The sequence below is a fragment of the Nesoenas mayeri genome, assembly GCF_963082525.1.
Source record: "Nesoenas mayeri genome assembly, chromosome: 2".
NCBI lineage: Eukaryota > Metazoa > Chordata > Aves > Columbiformes > Columbidae > Nesoenas > Nesoenas mayeri.
The window spans coordinates 127,897,582-127,910,845 of record NC_137543.1 but is presented as its reverse complement, the minus strand read 5'-3'; positions in this window follow the sequence as shown (position 1 = coordinate 127,910,845).

Below are 13,264 nucleotides of genomic sequence, written 5' to 3'. Positions count from 1 at the left end.
CGGGCCGGCGGCAGCGGGCCCGGTCCCCTCTAGAGGGAGCCCTCCGATGCGGAATGGCCCGGGAGGCCGGGCAGAGCCAAGCGCACGTTCGCTCGGCTTTCCTCTCGCCCTTTTGGAAACGAAACGCGCCCGAGCCCCGCGGCAAAACCTACCCCTACCTCATGTAAATATGCAGCGTTGTGAGCCCGTATTTGCCAAGGAGCGGTGTGGCCGGTGCATCCTAACCGTCCCAAAACTGGGCCTATGGACATAGCTCCTTGCCAGAGTTTGATACTTTAGTGCTAGCCACAAAAAGGCTGCTCGGAGATGGCATTGGTGTGGAAATCTTGATTGTGGGATTTCATTGCTATAGCAGATGGGCCACGGGCAGCCTTAGCAACGAAATGCGACAGAGTGTGCATTGCAGGTCCTGCATCTCCCACATTTTCAGCATGAGCTGTAAGGTGAGAGGCCACATGGCTTTAATTACAACTGCATGAATACAGTTAGCAGACTGAGTTCTTTCCTGGTATCAGAAAATATGCTTGTATAATTATGCATAAGGGAAGAATATAGACAATGATATTTCATAAGTTACTCTAGAAGAAGTAAATCTGTATTCTAAGTGGGTTTTCATGCCTTTGTAATTACTGTACTTAAATTACCAGATATATCTCTCTTTTCAGCAGACACTTTACTAAGTTTTCATATAATATTTACTGATATTTATTTTCTTTTAAACTACTTAGTGCAGAGCAATAACAAAATTTTAAGATAACTTTATTACAAACCAGAGACAAACTAGGTAGCTTACTCTTAGAAAAGCTGAAATAACTGAAGTACTGAGAGCTAAGCAGCTTGCAAAAAGTGTGCTAGTTAGAGCTCTGCAACATGGAAATAAACACAAAGTTTTATGTGCCTTTCCTATATTATTGAGTAGTATATTTAAAACACCAGTTTGCCCTGGAGTTGTGAAGAATATTAAATATGTTGCCAACTGGAAATATGACTGTTTACTTTAAGTAGCACCTGTAAATTAAAAATGAAAAAGAAAATCAAACTGAAAAGAGAAATTAATTAAATTGAAATAAGCCTGAGTAAATAAGCGCAATATCTCACTCAAATGAAAAAGCATAGGGCAAGAGTTTGTTTGCTGGAGACTTTTTGGCCTCACTATGTAGTTTTTAGTCCGACATTTCTAGATGGTATAAATACTTAAAAGTTCTGGGTATTTTCAATTACTATTGTTAGACAGAAAACAAGCTTCAGTTTCTTCAAACCTTATTTCGTTGAACGTGTCTGAGTCATAGGAAAAGTCATTCCATCATGTCTAGAAACTGTTTTTATTCAGAGCACTTGTCAGGAAAGAAAATAAACAAGTGTTAGTTCCTGCCACCATTCATTTCAGAACAGTTACAACCAATATAATTAGGTCTCAGATTTTTTTTTTTTTAAAGGTCTGAATGAAAAGATATAAGATTATATGTGTCAGTTGCTGAGCATTTGGCATGAACAGCTTTTCCAACACTTGCTCTGGTTATTATAAGGTTTGAGTTGTAAATGACTGCATTCAGCAGCAAACCTGTCAGGTTGGAGAGCTTTTCATTAAATGTTTGATCTAAAAATTTTTAATCAGTGCACAAATAAAACAAATTATTAAAGTACTACATCAGCTGCAGTATATGTAATTGGGATGAACGGGGTGATGTAACTGGTGGGGAACAGCACAAGCATTCTTAACAGAAGGCCTGGAGCTACAGAACTTGTTACCACTGGAGATTAAACAGAGCCTCAGTCTTAACCTGTATCTTGAAAATGGTAAGATGCACCTATTAAAGACATACCCAAATAACCTGGTGATAAATCATGTATGTTGTACAGCTTTACTGGAGAAGCTGAGGAGGGCTCACCTTCTAGAATACCTTGTACTTGTGAAATAATTCTGGGATGGAGTGTGTGCTTAAAGCACAGCAGATTTTATTTATTAAAAGAAAAATGAACATTTTAAATTGTGAAGTTTTTACCACTGTCCTCTGTCCTAGGTGAAGGCAAGTCTGTAAGACCTACTTTGAGAAGTTATCTAATGAAAACTATTTTGTGAATTCAGTACTTTCATCTGGGGTAGTAGTTTAAACTTTGCTGAAATCAATGGACCTACTCTGACTTCTGTAGTTGAGGCTCTAATACAAGCATTATTAACATTTTAGCTTAAAAACAGCAGTTATTTTAACTAATCTGGTTAGTGAAATTTCTGAAAATGTCAGCAACAAGATGTTGCAACTAGGCTAACAATTAAAAGGGAAGCTCATTTACATATACCAGATTAAAACCCAAAACCACATAACAATCAGATACAGCATTACTCTGCAGTTCCTAGCAGATTTATTTGGGTGGTTTTGTTTGACATTTATATCTACTACTTCTGTTTATTTCATCATTGTTTCCTGTCTTTGAAGGAATTAGTTTGGAAAAGCTAATACAAAATCTGGGAGTCACATTTTGCTCTGAAAGCTGCAATAAAGCTAAAGTTTCATGGCCGAAGTGTCTGCCTTATGTCACTCTATCAGTAGCTGAGAACAAAACTCTTGCCTGCAGGTTTGTGTGCTTGGTTCGGCAGCTGAGACAGGTCAGTGGGTATTCCCACCGTCAAGCTCAGAGGTAAATTTTACTACTGTTTTCAGAGGAGCCAGAACTTCGCTTTAAAACATTATATTATCCCAGAAATTCCTGTATCATACACAAACTTTTGCACATTTTCGCCATCAATCCCAGATAAGCCAGAGGCAGAGAAACTCAAACCCTGCTTTTGATCCAGAGCCTCACAAGCTCTGAAACAACAGGAGGAGAAATCATGTCTTGAAAATGCAGACTCTGTGGAAGTTAAGCACAACCCTTACGACAAAAACTCGGTGCAGCAAACTGATCTGGCTCTTGGTCTCTAGACACATATGTTGGCTAATGCTCACCACACAGGAAGGCACCAAAGACAAAGGAAAGTAATTTTTGATCAAAAATCCTTCAACTCTCGAACTTTAATTCTGTTCCAGCTGCCAGGCTTTGGTGGTGCCTCCCTGCAGGGTGCAGGACCTGGAGTGTTGCAGCACCAGCCACGAGGGCAGGAGTGGTGCTGGGGGGCTATTTTTAAGGCGTCTTTTGAATATGTGTCTTGAGTGCTCTGTAGAGTAAGGGGATTAAGTGGTTTTATTTATTGTTTTAAGGTGGAGACTGGTTTGTCCAGGGTGCTCTCGGCCACAGGCAGCCCCACGCGTAGCTGTGCAGCTGCAGCTGGTTCTGCAGCTCCCAGCCCCAATGGAGCTGCTGTGTCTCCCTCCTGCTGTGGCCTTCTGGACCTCTGTGGGGACAGAGAATATGACTAATATAATTTTCCCTCCCTTTTAGTCTTTACTGCTGCTGCACCTTTAAAAGAAAACGTTTATTTCTTTTTTTTTTTTTTTTTTCATTTTTTAAATTTTACCACTTGCCTTTCAAAAGGCAATTTATATCCTGTGGGCCTTATCTCAGGTGAGATAAAAATAGTGGCTTCACTCCATCAGCGTAATCAGTTGTGTTAATATCTCTGATTGTAGGCTTGGCTCAGAGTTTGCATTACCCCATACAGGCTGTGTCTGTGCAGGCAGAGTCTATAGATACTTTTAAGAACTACCAGATGTTTTTAAAAAAAACCCAAACCAACCTGCATGATGAGATAGTAGTTTTTAAGAGCACTTTTAAAACAAAAAAAATAAAGATGTTTTCCTTCAGTTTACAGTAGTCTTTAAAACTTATCTCAAATTCAATAACTTAGTATATTTTGTTTAATTTCTATATTGCTTTTAAAACACACTCTAACAAAATACAAACTAGTGCTTATATACAGTGAAAAAGTTCCCAGGTACAGAGTGTGAAAAATTGTCATGTGTTTATATACAGTAAAAAAAAATGTAATTAGATGCTAGCATTTGCCATCTTTGAAGAAGGATGACTTTGGTATGGCCAAGTATCTAATAATATCCAAGTAAGCTTTGATCAGTTGTATTTCTTCTCTGATTCCCTGAAGATGTCCCCACATGCTACATCTCGTTGTTTGCCTGGCTATTTTCTGCTCCACTTTCAAGCCCAGTACTTCCAAAAGAAATTATTAATAAACTCCTTAGGAAATGCTTAGCTCCCTGTTCCAAAATTACTCTTGTCCGGAGTCTCTCTCTTCTAGAAATATTTCCCAGCGACAGAGCTCTAGACAAACTTTCTCTTTGTAATTTCATTCCTGAGTCATTGACGGCCTCGGCATTCATCTGCGTATATATTTTAGTAAATCACTGCACTTCTTCACTGTCTCTGATCGTCTTGCCTGGTGTGTCCTGTATGTCCTCCCCAGTGGGGAAAAACTGGGATGTAAACACTGAGTCAGCAGTTCATAGTACAATTTGTATGAGCATCACCGAGTCTAGGATTTCAGAGTAAGCCTTTTTCCCCTTGCGTTTCCAGCAGGCTTTTTGCCATCTCTTCGGGCTTTCCACAAACAAATTGATGTCTCAATCAGTTGCAATTGCATTCTTTTGTTCTACTCTCCTGCACACAATTAAGCTGTTACATCTTTCTATTTTCCCAGGTAGTTTTGCTAAGGAAAACCAGCTCTATCAGGGTATGGCCATTTAATTTCCATTCTTAACCTGTGATCTTTACAGCACTGTTTGTTACATGCTACCTTGTGCTGAGTGTCATTGGATCTTCTGGCAAGAGTTGTGTCGGTTTTCTCCCCTGACATTAGCTATTTATCTTTGCTACTAAAACAATACTTGAAACCGTTTTGAATTACAGCTTCAGAAAAACAAGTTCTCTCTTTTTCCACGATGCACCTGTATTTCCTAAAGGTTTTTCTAGTCAACCTTGCTATAGTTGAATTATTTTAGTGGTGCTGTTTGCTTAAAGGAGCTAGGTAATCCATCTTGGATATTTAAGTGCATTCATCTTTTCTAGCAGCAGTGAATATGGAAAGCTGTATATTCCCCATTCTGATTTCTCTTCAAGCTGTGATATGTCCATTCCAGATATACAAGTGGGGACGAAGGGTACTCTGTGCCTGGCAGCTATTCAGGTAAAATTCCCTTGAATTTAAGCTGGCCTTTGTTAAGCCAGAAGGATGAGATTGAATTTTTATGCTTCCCTGTTATTTGCTCATATAGAGCCCCCATTCACCCATGCTTCTTTGTAATTTATTGACAGGGCCTTGAGAGACTTTTATGATGACAAATGTACTGGGAATTTGCCTTCATTGTTGCTCTTATGAATGAAAAACATCACTTTCAGAAGAAGAAGTTAATTTACTGTGTCATTTGGTATCAGGTAAGTCTGAATTGGAACTTCTTTTTCATTTACATAACATGAATTTGGTTGCTAGAGTTGCTACTAGCTAAAGTTCAGCTATGTCTGAGTAAGTGTCTTATTTGTAACTCTGTGTAATATATAAGAAAAACCTCTCCTCTGAGCTTTCACTTCATTTCATATACCTTGTAGTTTAGAAACCCTTCAAAATTTTCTCATCTTGAATATTACATTGAAAGTAGAACAGTCATCGGCACATGCAGAGCCATGATAGGAGGGGGAGGAGAAGAGGAAATCAGGGTTCATGCCGTGTACTGTGTCTGTTGGCATACTTCTCAATTTTCTGTCAGTTTCGTGTGTCATTTCTTCTTTTTCATACTACTATGCTGAAGTTTGGGGACAAATTTAATGCATTGCAAAATAAAATACATGATTTGCAAATATTTATCTGTCCTGTTTTCTTGCATTATCATCTAAGGTTAATTAATATCTCCATTTCAGAAGTAAATATATTCAAATGTTTCTCCTTTTCAACCAAAGAACAAAATGTGCAAAAGAAACTTGCAAAAGTAACAAGCAACTAACTGAGAAAGAGATGAAGTTAAAACTTACATACTTTTTAACGTCAAATATGCAACATGCTTTGAAAATCTAATCTGGAAGTCACCTACGTACAAGTTTTGTAAATGTTTTTCTAGCAGTAACTAGGAGAGGCATTAATGCCCGAGTCCCAAGTCTCCAAAATATTTACAAACTACTCCAAGTATTTTGTTGTAATTTTTTTCCAGTGTAGTCACTCATTGGACCCTGCTACATTTTAGTGATTGATTACAGACATGGGATGAAATGTTGGCCCTCTGAATCCATGGGAGTTTTCCTATTGACTTCAGTGAAGCTGGGATTTTACCCATGGATTTAGAGCAGCAAAACCCGACAAACCTGATTCTGTACTTCAGCTAAAATGAAAGCCATGCCACATTCTGTGTTACAAGAGCAAAAGCAAAGCTATACCCTTTCTAAAAATGGTTTTGTGCATCCATAAACTTTTGATTAAATGAATGGTTTTGCACCTGTTGGGCTAAAAGTAATAAAAAATCAAACATTGCAGTCATTGTTTTGATACGTGTATCTGATTTTATAACAGGTACTGCAGTAGTTAATCCTAAATTAAAACACTGGGAGTTAAAGTTTTTTGTTTGTTTGTTTTTCATACACTAGTAATATAATCTCTATGTCACATGTGAAAGCACTGTGTCCTTTATATAGTCATGATGTCTGCATATTGTTACATCCGCATGTTACATATAGTTTAAGTTCTTGGTGGCAGATGAGGTTTAGTAGCACAAATGGATTTTTGGTTTACTTTGTGTGATTTTTAGTAATTTTGTTCTCAAAAAATTATTTTAATCCTTGGATCGCTATGCCTTTTTCTTTCTTTCTGATAGGGCAGCTCTTCACATGTGTCTAAACCAAATCACACTAAAAAGGCATTATTAACTTTCTGTACTGAGGTTTGTGTGAAACACCGGCAGTGCTGCGTGGTACCAAACACTTTTACTTCTCCTGCTGCATCACAATTATGAATTTCGCAATTGCAAGGGAACCACTGAAGTTATGCCTCGTCACTCCCTCAGCTTTTTGGCTAGAACATAAGGCAGAAATTTGACTCTTCCTGCACCAAGTCTTACCAAGCAGACTATGCAGAGGACTTGAAGAAAGGTTATAGACCCAATAACGGTGGGGAAGGTCCATTACAACCCCTCTGCAGCCCTCATCTGTGGGCTAGAAAATGAGTCCCTGACACTCTACACCTTTAGCCTTGATCAACATAACTTGAATTTCTGTGGGACATCTCTGTTAGGACAGTTCATGTATTTCTCCTCATCTTTTGCATTTTTAAGACTATTGATGTAAATGACAGTGTTAGTAGAAGCATTTCAAATAGACTACCTGCAGAATCTCGCGCAAAATATTTTCCCCCCTCTGTTTCAAGCAGCAAAAAACTCAAAGTGAGTCATATGAAGGTGTGAATGAGCCATCTTTATAGCACAATTAAAGGAGGAAGAGCAACCTTCATATCTCCAATATGTGCCCAAGAAGGGAACTGGAAAGAGACAAGTCAAGTCTGTTAAAAAAAAAAAAGTTAATTGCACTTAATAATACCTATAGGATCTTTTTGCCACATGACCCCATGATTTTTATGAGGGAGCTCTGTGGGGGAATAATAATGAGAATAATTTTGTGACCTCATCCCTAAAAAGCATGAAATAATGGTGTCCGAGTATGGAGGAAACAAAGTGTTCCTTGAACGATTGTGAATATAAAAGGGAATACAAAGTATGCCTTTTCTATCTCTCTGGAATAGACCACATCCTACAGAGCTATGAAGAAGAGGTCATTTGGGTATTTGAGGCCAGACCCACGTGGAGAACCATTGCATACCCACTGGTGCACAAGAAGGTGAAGAGTTACATGGCATCGCATGTCAGAGCTGAGAGAACACATGTGCTCAGCACAGGCGTCAGGAACAAACGTACGCTCAGATCCGAAGGAGAGGAGGTTGGACACACACAGTGCTCTTCCTGACATACTGGGGTCCCTCACGAGTGGGGTAAGAGAAACCATGAATGAAAAGGAGAGACAACTCTCCTTCTTGCAGTTCTGGACCTTGTGTGCACCCTAGCTGTTCTCACCGTGTTGGGGAGGCCAGCACACACCTTTCCACATGGATTAGCTTCCATCTGCGGGAAGGACTGTGCCTTTCTGTTCTCCTGCCCATTCTTTTTATATGGCACAAGCATAACTCATGGCTTCTTTTAAATTTACCAAGAGTAAGGAGAAACATTGAATAAGACTGATTTGGGGTAATTTGGGAAGAACTAAAAGCCATAATTTTAAGTGTTGCTTAAAGATATACCTGATCAACACATCTTTAACACTGGTTAAAAGCCTGCAGATCTACAACAAGCTTCCTTCCACCTGATAGCTCTGTTGCTTCTCAGTAGTGATGCACATTGGTTTTGTCCTACACACACTCAGTTCAGTTCAGACAAGGGAGTTTGGCATTAAGTGATTTGATACTTCATAGGGAACCTTCCAGGAAATGGAAAAGAAAGGGCAACATTTCTGGGCTGTGGCCTTCTGCAGTGTACAAGTGGTGAAACGCAGATAGCTCTGGCTTGGCTCATCCATATTCAAATTACTTTGCCTTTACAGCTAAACACTGTCAAAGAGAATGTGAATCCTTGATTAGATCAATTTTCAGTGTCACACAGTATCTGTAGGAGAGACAGAGTTTAGGACATCATTCAAGAAGCAGGAGAGAACTAAGATTTCAATTTTATGTTGTAAAACCAGGAGGTACCACTAGGCATCTGTATTTCCAGAAACACAGAACTGTGGCAATTAATAGTATTATGGGACCAAATATTCTCCCACGTAAACCCGTGCTGTAGACCCTTTACCTTTCACTCGCAAAGCATTTTTTTTGCATTGCATGTGTTCCTACTGAGACCCAGCTCCCTTTATTTTCTGTCACTTGCTTAAGACAGAGGAATGTCATTAAGGAAAGTTGGCACTGCCATATGGATGGGTGAGGAGATGTGCTTAGAGCAAAGAAACACAGATACGACTTGCTTGGTATCCCACAGGGCTGTTTCACATCCCAGTGATGTATCACACTTCCTTTCCTCCCCAGGCCACTGCAGAAATGACACAGTTGAACAGGAACATTGCTTACCATTTATATTTCAGCTAACAGAAGTGTTTTGGGTCTTTTAAAAATTTTATTTTATTTTTATTACTCTTGAATACTACTTAACTTCTGGTTAACTCTACTTATTCTCCAACTTCTGTCTCAGCTTTAAGACTAATATGGTACTTCCTAGTGAGCCCCTGTAACCATAGAGAATACTTGGTTCCCTTTGCTCATATCCCTTTCAGTATGTTACTAAACTAAGTAGAGATGAGATCCAAACAGAGAAGTAATAATGAAGGAATTGTGTTGCATACAAACATCAGATTTACATTTGTTCAGGATTATTATACATTACATAGCATAATTTGTACCTCCTTTTGAAATGGATTTTACTATGACCAAGGATTAAGGCATATGTTAGAATGTGGATATCAATTTTTCTCCTTACTGTTTTATTTCTAAGGCTTCACTTCTGTGTGACTAGTATGGATCTTCAGTAAAGAGAAAAGAGTGATGAATGACTTTTATTTTACTTTTTTTGGTGGGTAGTTTCATGTGATAAATGAGAAGATCCAAAGTGTTTAGTAGCATGTAAGGAGATGAATAAATTACTGTTCGATTAGGCTAAAAGACATTGCTGAAAAGTACTTGCAACAAGATAATTGCAAGTGCCAAAGCTGAGAGTAACACTCAACGCTGGCAGCAGCTTAGTTAAACATGTGGTTAATGATGTTACAGGGAGAATGGGTATGTAAAATATTCAACTGTGCCAGCAGTAAATATTAATTTTATGCGACAGCAATAGTGTCTTACTGAGACTGATATTTGACATACAAAACTCCTATAATTATTTTAACATCTTTACATCTCAATGATTTTAATGATATGACAAAGATTTGAGGTGTTTGCTGAAACAGCAGTACTGTCATTTATTATCAATCAAACAAAATGTCATTCTAACTAATTTCACTGCAAAATTCTGAGTAGTTTTCACACCAATTAAGCTACTGCTGTAAAGAGTATATTCTTCTTTTGGGGTTTTATAATTGAAGAATAAAACTTACAAAGACCTATCTGGAAAACATTTATTAGAACTATAACACAGAAAAGTATTTAAGTAGGGGTTTTGCCTTCAGAAGAAAACAGCTTTATAAAAGCTCGAGTATAAAAATAGAAAAGCAGCATATGACTTTCTACCTTTAAATTAGTTATGAAACAAGATTACAGATAAACACGTAGTGCCTCACGTAGTTGATTGCTCAGTATTTTTCATTATATGTTTCTTCAATCACTTAAAAACATTGCCAAGTTTTGAACCATTCAGGATGGAGTTTTCCATGCCAGGGGCCTGCCTTAGGCAGCAGTCATTTGGAAAGCTGCTTCCAAAATGCAATCGTTCCAGAAACAAAATTCCAGAAAAGTTGAGTTTCCTTGGCTAACATTATCCCAAATCTCACAAGGTGGGTTTTTGTTTGTTTGCTTGTTTATTTCTGCTGGGAACATTTTGTGCTTTTCGAGCAGGAACTTGAAGCTCTGCAGAATGATCGTCTCACTGTCGCAGGAGATGCCTTTCATTAGCCTCTAAGATTTGCCCAAATTTGTCCCCCATACAGAGCATGTTCTCAAGTTACAGCTTGTCAGCTGAGCTGTGGTAACTGACTCCACATACATTCCTCACTTGCTGAGTAAAATATGCTAATTTAAACCACCTTTATAGGAGTTCGTATTAAGGAGTTGTTCTTCACAGTGACAACACGCAAGCAGACATCAGCTCAGTGGGAATGCAGCAGCTTTGCAGGCAGGGGAGTTTGTCTCCTCCTGTGACCACCCTGCAGTTTGCATCAAGAAAGGACTCGAACATTATGTTTTCTCTATGTCCCTTCTCTGCTCGCTGTCCTCAGGCTGGAGGGATCAACACATTTTCTCCTCCGTGAACTGCTCCGCAACCGGGTGTTAAAGTGAATGTTTAACAAAATAAAGCTGCCTCTCTCAGTGCTCCTTTTCACATCCCCATTCAGAGATCAGAGTAGTTGCCTTAGGATGGAGAGGAGGTTGGCAAGAGCAAGGCGAAAGCAGAAATGGGCAAGTAAAGAGCTGGAAAAGGGAGGAAAGCAACAGGACGTGAGGGTAACAAGTGAAGCAGAAGCTGTGCAGGGGGGGAAGCAACAATATGTGACTTATATTACAGCAGATTTAAACTCGAGAGGAACCGTTGACTTTATTCTATACTCATTCCCCGCCAGGACTACAGCTCATTTCAAGAGTCAAGAGACTTCCCTCAGGACTTGAGACTCATTTCAGGAATCCAGAATCTCTCTGCTCTGCTGTCAGCAAAAAACAACGTAACCACTTATCAAAGCATTTGTCACCACCTTCCCAGCGGCAGGCACACACACAAACCGCTGCTGCAAGCTGCCCGTCTCTTTAAGTGGTAGAGATCTGGTCAGTTAGGTATGTGGCACATAGAGTCACTGATCTGACTAATGTGGCAGTCCTATTTGTTTTAAGATTCTTTTTGCACAACATTCTGGAAAAGACAGAAGGACATGCAGAATGTCCAAGTCAGGAACTTCAAACAAAAGTTATTAAAGCACAGTGCATACCCGAAGTAGGTCCATTTTTTTACTCACTAATAATATGTGTACAAGTCACAGTTTGTCTACAATATCATTCATAAGAAAGCATCACCACTAGACTGATAACATAAAACTATGGCTAATACTTCACATAGCATTTTGTTTGTGTGAAATTTGCCGTAACTGATTCTTACTACACCAGGTACCTGAAGGATTTGGGCCCTGTTATCCTTGACTGGCATCTGAATTCTCAATTGCCAGTTCTGATTTGGTCTCATTGAGAAACCTGGAGAAAAAACCGCTGTGCCTACCCCAGGAAAACCCATCAATCAGCCACAGTCCTAGCTGTGCATTTGCAAGAAGTGTGAGTACATAAATTGTATGATGAAATCTCAATAAGAGATGCAGAGCTGCTTCCTGTGCTTAAATCTTTTTGTCATGGCCTTAAAAAAACTGCGGTGTTTCTGTGTGTTAAAACCCTTCCTGTGTGACAGAAGTAACTGCAATTATTAGTTCAGTCATCTCTGTAGTTTATAATTTCAGGACGTTTAGAGGTAAGGCACTTTGCACTTGGTATGCAATTTCCAAGGATAATACCTGACAAAACCAAGGCTTACAGTGACAGCATCAGTGAGCCTTATCCTAAGCAGTTAAATGAGTTCAAAACCTATCATCAGTCACTGATAGGATCCGCTTCTATCTGCTTTAAATCCTGCATAAAGCACCAGTGAATTGTTAAAAGCTGAGGATGACTATTAGATAGCCTAATATAAGCCTGCAAAAGAATGGTATTACTGGGAGTAAAGTGCTGTATTATTGCGATTTGTAAAGTAGTTCCTGATTTTGGCAGTACATGTTATATTACTCCTCTGTTGAGTACCAGAGAAAAACTAAGCTGAGCAATACGTTGCAGATTCTAAGATCCTGCCTCGAAACACTGAGGTTTCCTGAGAAGACATCCCAGCATTAGGTGTTAAAACACTGCATCGAAATTAAGTCATACCTTCTGGCATGAATCAGCAGCTAAATCCAGTTAATTATCACGTGTATCTTGGGTAAGAGCATCTCTTGGGTAACTCCATCATGGGTAGTTCGGTGCCAGAAGAACCTCCAAGCCTAAGTGCTAGATGCACTACCAGGGAGCATTAGGCTGAGAGTTATTCTTAATGCAAGAAAACCCAGAAAACGAGGCACTGAAGTAGTTACAGGGTGGCATAATAAACTTGTCACTGGTCATCGTCCCAGATAATTACAGACACACTGAATGTTAAGTGTTGAAAAGCAGTGAAACACCTAACTACATAAGTTAAGACTCTATTATTGCGTTGCTACAGCGCCCTGGTCCTGCCCGGCACCCGAGCCCCGCCGGGAGGATACGCGTGGACCGGGCACACCTGGGCAGGCGGAGGCGACACCTCGCAGGGCTGCAGCTCGGGATGGAGGCTTCCCCCCCTTCTCGGACATTGCGTTATTTATGAGCCATTTTCTAGGTAAAAAAACCAACCAAACAAATGAATTCGGAGCTGCAGGACAGAGTCCCCGTTGAGCGCGGGTCTCCCCTGCCGCTGCCGGGCAGCGAGAGCATCCCCCCGGCTCACCGGAGCACCGGCTCCCCCCGGCCCTCCGTACCACCCCGCTGCGCCAGGTTAAGCTGCTGGCCCGGGGGAGGGAGACGGGACTGGCAGCCCCT